At 40.2% G+C, this 10,854-nt stretch overlaps 1 non-coding gene across 1 annotated transcript; it reads left to right on the top strand.

Annotated features, from left to right (window-relative positions):
- Nucleotides 1-8,597: 8,597 nt before the first annotated feature.
- On the top strand, nt 8,598-8,704 carry LOC111920680 (small nucleolar RNA R71). Its single transcript, XR_002859957.2, has one exon. It is a non-coding gene; the product is annotated as a small nucleolar RNA R71 (small nucleolar RNA).
- The last annotated feature ends 2,150 nt before the right edge of the window (nt 8,705-10,854 follow it).

Genomic DNA, 10,854 nt, shown 5'->3' with positions numbered 1-10,854 from the left:
TATGGTGTATTTTAAGTATGGTAACACTACAGAGTAGACCAGTTGGCAGTTCTAATGTCGGTGAGGGATCGGGCTCGGGCTCTGGAGCCGGGCAGCTCGATGTGACAACCTGAAATTTCTACCTTGTATAAACGTTCAAATCTATCAAAGTTAGACTCATGTTGTTATCTTTTAACATTGTTTAGGGTCTATTCTGAGTATTCTGAGACTAGTGAATCAAATGAATCAGTGTTTGGATTTGTCAGTTAAGGTTCTAAACCATCTAGCAATCCGTAAACCTCCTCAAAAGGAGTTTACACTCAGGAAATTTAGATCTTACGGTCATCGTGACCGTAAACTCCCTCTATATATATAATTCATGATCATTTTGATCATTTCTTTCCTTTACAAGCCAAAAATCTCGAAAACTCTCTCAAGTATCAAGGGATTTTGCTTCCAACTCTCGAAAATGTAAGTGATTCCTTCCCTTTGTGAGTTAATCCTTATTTTATCCATGATTCATCATTGAATTCATACAAGGATTTCATCTTTTAAGTCTAGATCTTCAAGATCCTCAAGAACATCAATAACACCTTAGTGTTTTGGACAGAAAACACACTCCTTTGCCTCCAAATCGTGAGTACCTTCCTCCTATACTTGTATCTAGTTAGAATTCTTGTTTATGGACTTGAAATCATCATTTATCCAATAACAAAGGTGTTTACGGTCTAAGTGTATCTCCTTAGATCATAAACCCTAATGAAAGGTGCATTAGAGACCTTAAACCCTCCTAAAGCCTATAATGGAACTTAGAACCCTTTGAAATGCTTAGAAATCATCCTATGCACAAAAGGATGTGAGTTTACGATGATAAACTCACTAGACCGTAAACACATGGGACCATCAACCCATTGGACCGCAAGCTAACTTGGTCATGCCATTTGGACCGTAAACTCTTTAGGGTGGCCATACACCCTAACTGTGCAATCATATGTGATTATATCCCTTCAATCTAAGAGTTTCCTAGTCTATAGGGTGTTATCCCTTAAAATTAGTTGTTTATACACTAATCAAATACACATACATGTCATGATATGTTTATTAGGATCTTTGTGTGCTCAAGGTTTCACCTAACACTCTACATCCTTTTTCCAAACATACTTCCGTATCACTCACTACAAGTGAGTTCATACCCCTTAACTTATCTTTTAAATGATTTTAAATGCTTTTATTGGGGGGGGGGGAATACAAGTAGAAAACATGTTAGTAATTGATGTGCACAAAAGTACCGACTAATTTTAATATTTATAACCTAACAAACTTAAACTAACTATGCACTTATAAGCAGTGTACCTAGTCAGATTACATTATAGCTTGGGTAAGTTGGGTGTCGATCACATGGAACGATGTTACTAATTAATCTATTTACTATTAAATTAACCTAATTATTAATACGTTTAAAAGGGGGTTTTATCTGATTTTACAAGATCAGACGAACTTAACTCAAATTCAATAAGTAAAAACACACTCTTGTCTAGTTTGAATCCACTTTTTCCTTATGGTTAGCTGATGATTATGGATTATCGACTTGGTTTTAATTGTATTAGTAATTTAGTTCTAACTTTACCAATAATTAACTAATTCATGTCAAACTATGTATGTTCACACACAATTAAACACAGAACTAATTATGAATATAAATATGCTATGTAAGATTTATTATATAAACGCAATTATAGTCACAATCCACGTTCTCTAGCACAGCTAAGTTTATTTATTCTAATTACTAACTAAGATTGGTCAATCCTAGCTCTAACAATTCAATATTCACTAAATCATTAGGTAAAAAAGTTCATGCAGTCAATGGTCACTAAGCTACACAAAACATGCAATTAAGCAATTAGAGAAACAAACACAAGCATGCTAGGTAATACAAATCAAACACAAGCAATTTTACCAACTAAATAAATCCATAAAAATTGAGCTATTCATAAGTTGGAAGCTTCATCTAGCTAAATAAGAGTAACTAGATTCAGCTGCTCATAATAGCAACTAACATACTAACACAAATCAAAGTGATATGAAACATGCTCCTAGTTAACGATTAAATAAACTAAATTATGGACCTTCACTTTTTTGGTGGTGAAAGCTTTTTCCTAGAACTTTTCTCTGCTCAAAATCGCCTTCTGGAACTCCTCTCTCTAGCCAAAAGTCCCCTCTATTCGTAATGGTCAAGGGTTTATATAGTTGTTGATTTTTCACAAATTCACATCGTGAATAATAAGATATTCACGTCGTGAGTTTCAGATAACCGTGCCCGTCAAGGATTCCTTCACCTGCGTACATATCTTCTAGAACCAACTCTCACGTCGTGAATCTTCAAGTTCTCACAACGTGAGAACGCTTTTTCCAGATTTTTTCTCTTTTAATCTTTTAATTCCCAAAGTTTCTTTCTTTAACGCTTTTAGTCCCTTTTCTTAAAAATGTCTTCTTTTTGGCTGCAAATAACATTTAAGCTCATAAGTACCATTATTCTAAACAAACTACCAACTTATTAATAAAAATGTACTTAAATATTGCCTAAAATATGTATAAATATGGCAATATCAAAATACCCCACACTTAGACTTTGCTTGCCCTCAAGCAAATTTAAACTTAACCCTTGATTACTAACATCACATAGAACAATCTGACTCCAGCTCAGCCATTATGCCAAGACCTCAACGCATGCATTTGTGTCTAAAATTTTCCTAAGGTACCCCCATACTTTAAATACTCACAATCTTCATAAACACTTACCCACTTTTTCCGAACAATGCTCATTTTATGCAACCCTCCGAATCCATCCGCAGAAAACCTCCTATCCTCAAGGTATTTTTAGTTGAGCAAACTAAGCATACATAATCTAGAATTACAATCTATCATACCACTATGGAGCTCTTTTGTAATTCTTCACTTCCTTGATAATTTGATCTTTGATTTATTTGAATTCACCACCTTGTTGTTTGATTTTTGGTATCTTCGACTTTTTTAATTTCTTGGAATTTTGATCTTTTGATCTTCACTTTAATTGCTCCAAAACTCTTCAAACTTTTCTTGCAATTCTCTCTTTTTTTTATTATTACATGTACCTCACTTTTTTCACTCAAAACCTACATGATTAAGCAGAGGCGTTCAACCTCAACCTTTATTGATTAATGATAATAATTTTCCTGGATACATTTCAGGTTTAGGCTGCTAAACATATTGCATCCCTCAAACCAAGCGGGGTTATGTTTTTGTTCCATGATTTCACTAAAATAAGGGAGGCCACAAATGCACTATAACGTGTATTGGCTCAACTAAACATTTGAACTTTTATCGGATCATCCCACATAACACTAGCAACTACAGTTCAAATTATTATTACTAGATTATTAAAAATTCCAATTTTCAAATTTTCAATTTTTACTATCAAATTCTACATTATCTAGCAATTTACTTTTTCTACCCCTACCCCATACTTATTTCATACAATGCCCTCATTGTATGCATAGAATAAATCAAAACTAAAGAAAAAGGAGAAAAAGGAACATACTCCCTTGGGATAGTGGCGTAAACAACTCCCAAAGTGTGGAAAACGTGCATCTTGAATATGGACTCCGAAAATAGAAACTTGGATCTGGAACTCATGAAATAAGGAATGTATCGGCAAAACATGAAATCGAGCCTTCAATAGTCTTTAAATGTGGTGTAAATCTCCAAAATAGAACGAACAATGTGGGAAAGCATACGCCACATTGTATGGTAGTAAAAATGAGCCAAAATAATCTCGAGAATAATGACAAGAAGAATAGTATCAACCCCTGGAATACTAATATGTCAAGGGCCTTGAACTTGTAAAAACCTCAGATTCACGACGTGAGTTTAAGACAATTCACGACGTGAAATCGTAATTACGCGTATTCTGAGAACCTCCTGATAACTGACTCACGACGTGAATAAGAAAAGTTCACGTCGTGAAAACTGGGCAAGCAGAAAAACATTGCCAAATCTTCTTCTAATGTGCACAATTTAATCTAATGTCTTAATGTATTAAGACTCTTCTAAATTCATCAGTTTTTGACTCTTTCGCTGACTTTCCACTCTCTTGAATCACCCCACACTTATTTTGAAAATATGGGTCTCGACTCTCTGCTTTAAACACTCCCGCCTAAAGACGTACGCACTTATACCTCGCTATCCTTTCTAGGCGCTCCTAGCAATTTTTGAGAAATAACCACCAACGAAGAATAAAAGTAACATAATATTCAAAATAGTTCTTACAAACCCAACAAAATGAAAACAAACTAAAAACAAACCAAACAAAATAAAAAATAAATAACAATCAATCATCCTCCTCATCATCATGTGCTCCATTGGTTCCAGCTCCATTACCTCCGCGTCCGCCAAACGCCGTCCATCGTGGGCAAATCGGGTAATGATACCCTAAATGAGGCGGCTGCTCCACCCCAAGATGGCGGACAACATTCTCCACAGTGTCACCGATCCAATTGACACTCAACGATAACTGGTCAAAGTAACCAGCCATATCACTCCCAAAAGGCATACCAATCATGGAAGCAGGTGGGTGTATTGGCTACCCGCGGTCTCCCCTTCCTCTCACGTTCCTGCGCCTCAGTCTCGGTTCTGGCGCAGGTTGGTCGGCAGGCTCCTCCTCCTCATCATCATCATCATCGCCAAGGATTCCCCAATGTGTGCCATAATTTTTCACCACCCTCATTGTTTCCAGATACCCCATGCTAAACTCATTCCCCTCAATACATGTTAGGGAATGAGTAATTGCAGGAACAAGAAGGTCATAAGAGCAGGCCAACCGGGTAACAAAATTCCCTCCACAAATGGGTCTTCCAAGACGAGCGCTTGTGGCATAGTCCGCCAAATACCGGGCCAAGAAATATGGGATATTGCAGCAAACACCCGGTTGCAGGATGCACCATAAAAAGAACAAGTTACTTTTAGTAACTTTATCATCGTGGCGTTTGTGATGAATGGAGAAAGTGATTTAACGATGGATGAGGCCGTGTATCGGGCTTTTGATGCTACTCTCGGGCGATACACCGGAATTAAAAACTCCAGTGGCAATGTTACTCCAAAACTCTGGCCCTGAAACTCCATCAGCATAGACCCGCGTGGCATCCCTCAAAAACAAAATAAACTCATGAGTAATGGTCTCATGAGCTTCATAGAGCCCCATACGGCGAGAAAACTCCACTAGACTGCACTCCCGATACTCCCCGCCTAACCGAAACACCAAAGCACGGGGAAAAGTAGGATCTCTGACATTGTCATGAAATGTGACCGTGGAAAAGAACTCCACGCATAGCTCCTTGTACACACGCTCCTGGATGTTAAAAAGGTTGAACCACCCTTTGCATATGAATTGGAATCCGTCCCCCAAAAAGATTTTCGTGAGATATTGGGACATCCCGTCAACCAAGCCGACCTCCCTCAACCTCGCCCACTTAATAGTGGGAGCAACAGCAAACTCTCGATTGTAGAGCCATCCCAACCGGGTATTTCATCGCGTGTAAATTTCACGGGGGGTAGTGGTTGGAAACTCATAAAATGGGTGTAAACTTGCAATCCCAAGAGGTACGTCTCTTCTCGGTGCCATTTCTGCAAAAACAAGGAACAAACACAGCCAAAACAACAATCCACAATTTAGACATAAAGGGAAAAGAAAACTGTTCAGCCCCAACATTCACGTCGTGAATCCTTTAAGATTCACGTTGTGAATTCGCACTATCAGCAAGCAAAATCGCAACAATGGGGAGGGGGGGGGGGGGTAAATCTAGTCAAAATATCAATGGGTTTTACTCCTATACCACTTCCAAACACATAACATAAACATTCAAAGGTTATTACGAACTTTGAAGAATTAATTTCGTCATTTCACTCAATTAACGAACAGTAACCCCAAGTTCATCTACTAGAGCAAAAACTGAACTTAAGAATCAATAATTATTTCCTTTGTTGGAAGTATTACGTAAGCATAAAGAAGATTAGTAGAGTTGTCGGCTAAAATTGGAGCAATGGGGACCAAGGGGGACCAAATTTCTCTTCTACTTCGTGTGGTATAAACAAATGGGGTCAACTGGTTATTCTAGGGCTTTATTTTGTGGTCCCGTGTAATTGAAAACTCACGTCGTGAATTCGAAAAGCTTCACGTCGTGAATTTCATCTGGGCTACAATTGGGCCATGTACTCACGGATTGATCTTGGGCTTCTTAGTCTAATGGGCTAAACTATATCATGGAGCATTTATCCGGTCCATTCACGATTCACGTCGTGAATTTCAAAACTTCACGTCGTGAATAAAGTCTGGAAGAGAAAATTTATACTAATTCAATTTTGACTTTAAACTAAATTCTCAATTATTACTACTTCCATTTTAAGGTCCCTACATTCAGTGCTTAATTATGTTCTAATCGAGTTGGATGACATGATCTAAGTTTTTAAAACTAAAATGCAAAACGAAAAAGAATAGAAAAAAATTGCAAACCAAACTCGGGTTGCCTCCCAAGAAGCGCTTCTTTTTCTTGGAGTCTTGAGTTGGACTCTGTGCCTCCTACGTTGAGTCCTCGGAAGAATCCACCACTAGGATCTTTTGTTCCTTGAATCGCCTCTTGTAAGCTTGAACTCGACTTTTGTATGCCTTCTTTGAATTCTCTTTTTTAGCTTTGACCTCTTCTTCAAGCTTGCGTTTGGTCCCTTTAGTTTTTTCCTTGCACTCCATAGCATCCTCCTCCTCTTTCACCACCGACTTTGTCACCCTTGAAGTAATCTCCTCTTCATCACTTGTCATCTCATCATCTTCTTTGCTCACCCAGGAAGGTGGACTCTTGTAAGCTATGACTTCAACCAAATATGGTATAGATGCTCTAGGTTTTGTTCTTTTGACTTGATGAACTGCCTTGATCTCTTCTTCCATAAGCTTTTCCAGTTCTTCTAGTTCATTATCTTTATTGATTGTGAACACATCTTCTTGAACATGTTCCTTTGGAAAGCCATCTTCTATCCCAAAAACTTCTTTTTCATCACCAACCCTCAAGGTGAGCTTAGATTCGTGAATATCAACCAAAGCTCCAGCAGTGTTAAGCAATGGACGACCAAGGATAATTGGAACATCGGGATCTTTCTTCATATCCAAAACTACAAAATCTATTGGAAAAACAAATTTTCCAATTTTCACCAAAATATCCTCCACGATGCCCCGGGGTTGTGTCACTGAACGGTTCGCCATGTGAATAGTCATTCTTGTAGCCTTCATCTTCTGAATTTCTAACTTCTGATAAAATGAATAAGGCATCAAATTAATGCTAGCCCCAAAATCGGCTAAAGCATTAACCTTCATTTTGTTGCCAAATTCACACGGAAGAGTGAGGCGTCTAGGATCTCCCATATTCTTCAGTGTTTCTCCCAACACAGCTTTTGAGCTTTGTTCACTTAGAACCACCTTAGAATGCTTATTTAATTGCTTGCAAGTGTCTATCAAATCTTGCAGTAATTTCTGATGCTCGGGAATTTTGGATAAGGACTCGACAAAGGGAGTATTAATCGGGATCCCCTTCACATGCTTGACAAACTCTCTATGCTCTCTTTCCAGTGGACTAAAGGTAGCTTGGGAAGGAAAAGGCAAAGGCGGCTAATAAACCGAACCAACTACAGAATTTTTCTGTTCATGACGGGCCCACGTCGGGAACTTATATGGTTCACGTCATGAATTCTGGAATTTAGCAGCGTCATGATTTTCGAGCTTGGTCTTCTTCAGCTTTGGATCGGGCTGCTGTGGTTCTTCTTCTAATGCCCCCAGGAACTTAGAGATGGCTTCTTCTTCAATGTCTATGGCCATTACATGAGATTGGGTCTTCGTTTCGGGATTTTTCAGGGATAACTTCTCATGAACTAGAGTGGCTAGTTGACCAACTTGTACTTCAAGGTTATGGATGGAGGCTTGCTGATTCTATATTAAAGTTTGTTGTTCAATAATAGAAGAATCAGTGGCATCGTGTCTCTTTTCCGAAGCTTCCATAAACTTCATCAACATGGTCTCTAGATCGGGTTTCTTCTCGGCTGGTGGCTGCTCCTTTTGATAGAAGCCTCGACCTGTCTACCTATACTTCTCTTCTTTTTGCTTCTTATACTCTTCATATGGCAGCCACTCCTTCTTCGGTTTCCTCCAGTCCTCATCAAACTTATCTCCACTCAAGTAGCACACTTGAGCTTTTCTGTTCCCAAACTCATCTAAATTGCAGTCCTTGGTCAAGTGTGGACCACTACATCTCTCGCAACCCACTCTTATGGCATGTATTGAATGGTTCATTTGTGTTATCCTTCGATCCAAATTATTCAGCATAACCATTACAGCTGCTATTTCTTCAGTTTGGGCCCCTCCACCGCCTTTGATTCCATCTTGCCTAGGGTTGTGGTATTCACGAGAGTGCTTCGTGAATTCTTCAATCAGCTCCTTGACCTCCTTTGGATTTTTCTTTGTCAAAGGTCCTTGAGAGTCAAGGAGTTGTCTCATCATAACGTTGACCCCATCATAGAAGATTGACATCTCTTGTTGCACATTTAGATCATGCTGAGGGCAATTTCTGAGCAAGCCCTTGTACCACTCCCATGCTTTGTATAATGACTCCCCCGGCTGTTGCTCAAAGTTGGCTATTGCCTTCTTGAGTTTGGCTATCTTGGATGGCGGGCAAAACAGGTCCAGGAATTGCTCACGCATTTGAGCCCAAGTGGTAATTGTACCCGGTGGAAGTGATTTTAACCACTCCTTAGCAGCTCCTTTGAAAGTGATGGGAAGCATCCTAAGCAAGACGGTGTTTCTGTTGACATTTGGGACATTGAAGTAATCTGCAATGTCGTTGACTTCATCTAGATGCTTAAAAGCATCCTCATGATCTTTCCCAAAAAATGGTATATCCTTCAGTGCAATCAAGATGTGCCCCTTCAACTCGAATGTGGCAGTGGCAGGTATTGCGGGTTGGACTAAACCGGGACCCATGTAACGACCGAAAAATACAACCAAATTTAATTTTTTTCAAAACGGCTCGATTTCATTAAAATCTTTACAAAAAGGTTTTCAATACAAAACATTTATCGTGTTCCCAGAATCACATCACTAAAAAAAATCATGAGGAGCGGTACGATCACGCCTTCCGACCCATAACATATTGCCTTCCGGCCCATAACGTAACAGCATACATAACATAACAGAACATAGAACAGCCATGCATATCGGGTCAAACTCCAGTCCAAGCAACCGAGTGCACATAACATATAATCATATAACAGTTCACAGTCAGCAAATCGGTCAAACAGATCACAGAACATATCATCACCCTAACCAAGATATCGACCTAGCCGATCACTAGCATAACATCCCCCTACGACTCATCCAACGTACTAATTACGCACATACGCCTTTCCAGGCCATGACCTTCCGGTCCACATCACAATGCCTTCCGGCCCACAACATATAATGCCTTCTGGCCAAAAACATATAATGCCTTCCGGCCATAACATAATGCCTTCCGGCCTATATCCCGCAATATCATAACAACAGACAACTACCCGGATTTCCATCCGATAAAGGGTCGGCCTTGGTGCCTTAAACCCCGTTGATATAGTGAGGATAACTCACCTCAAAACTGCCGACTGAACAGATAATCCAAGCTGCTCCGATCGTTGATACGATCTCCACCACTGGACAACCACCAATGCATTGAACTCAAAACAATAATCAACAATTACCACAATGCCCCTGGAAACCACTGGTCAACCCTTGGTCAAAGACAAGGTCAAAGTCAATCCCTGACTGACTCTACTCGCCGAGTCAACCCGATGACTCACCGAGTCCCCATACTTAGAACTTCCCTCAATCCGCGACCTCACTCGCCGAGTCACCCCGAGACTCGTCGAGTTCAACAACTCTGAGTCCACTCGCACACAACTCACTGAGTCATCCCTTGACTCACCGATTCTCGACTCGACCAGAAAATATTGGGACTCTTCGACAAGACTCGCCGAGTCCAAGAACAGACTCACCGAGTCCAAGGCTATCTTCAACCTACTCGCCGAGTTGTTCATACAACTCGCCGAGTTCCAGGCCATCTTCATCCAACTCGCCGAGTTGTTCTTCTAACTCGCCGAGTTCCAGCTCATCTTCAAGCAACTCGTCGAGTACACCCATGTGACTCGCCGAGTACCACCGGTTTGAACCCATACAGAAGCATTCCAGACCATGCAATTGATCCAAAACATAGATCTAGCCTTCTACAACTCATCCATCACGTAAAGTGGCAAACTTTACGTGAATCCAAAGAGATCTAGGCCTTTTGCACATTGGGCTAGGGTTTGGGACATGATGGTTCCGCAAAACACTCCAACACAAGGACTTTCATGCTCTCTGATCCTTCTCCATTCCAGATCTGAGGTAGCAACCTCAGATCTAACCTCTAGACTCCAAATACATCCAAAGACAAGCTCCCCACAAACCCCAAAATGAAGAAACAACATAACAACAGCCCAAGAACGAGACATTACCTCCAAGGAATGCCCCAACTGCAATGAAACTCGAATCCAAGCAAAGCCCCTTGCTCCAAGCCTTCAAACTCCCAAAATTCCTTCAACAAACACCTCCTTCAAGCTCCCAAATGAGATATGATCACTCACACACGAAGGCTAAGGGTTTCTGGACTTGAGGATGAATAAAGAGGCTGAGAGAGAGCTGTTATGTTCTTTATATAGGGGCTCAACCCCGATAATTAGGGTTTTCTCCACTCAGCGCCTACTCGCCGAGTCCATCTTACTGACTCGCCGAGTCGG

Source organism: Lactuca sativa, chromosome 4, assembly GCF_002870075.4.
Source record: "Lactuca sativa cultivar Salinas chromosome 4, Lsat_Salinas_v11, whole genome shotgun sequence".
NCBI classification, from domain to species: Eukaryota; Viridiplantae; Streptophyta; class Magnoliopsida; order Asterales; family Asteraceae; genus Lactuca; species Lactuca sativa.
The sequence above is the reverse complement of the archived record's forward strand: the minus strand, read 5'-3'. Positions and strand labels throughout refer to the sequence as shown.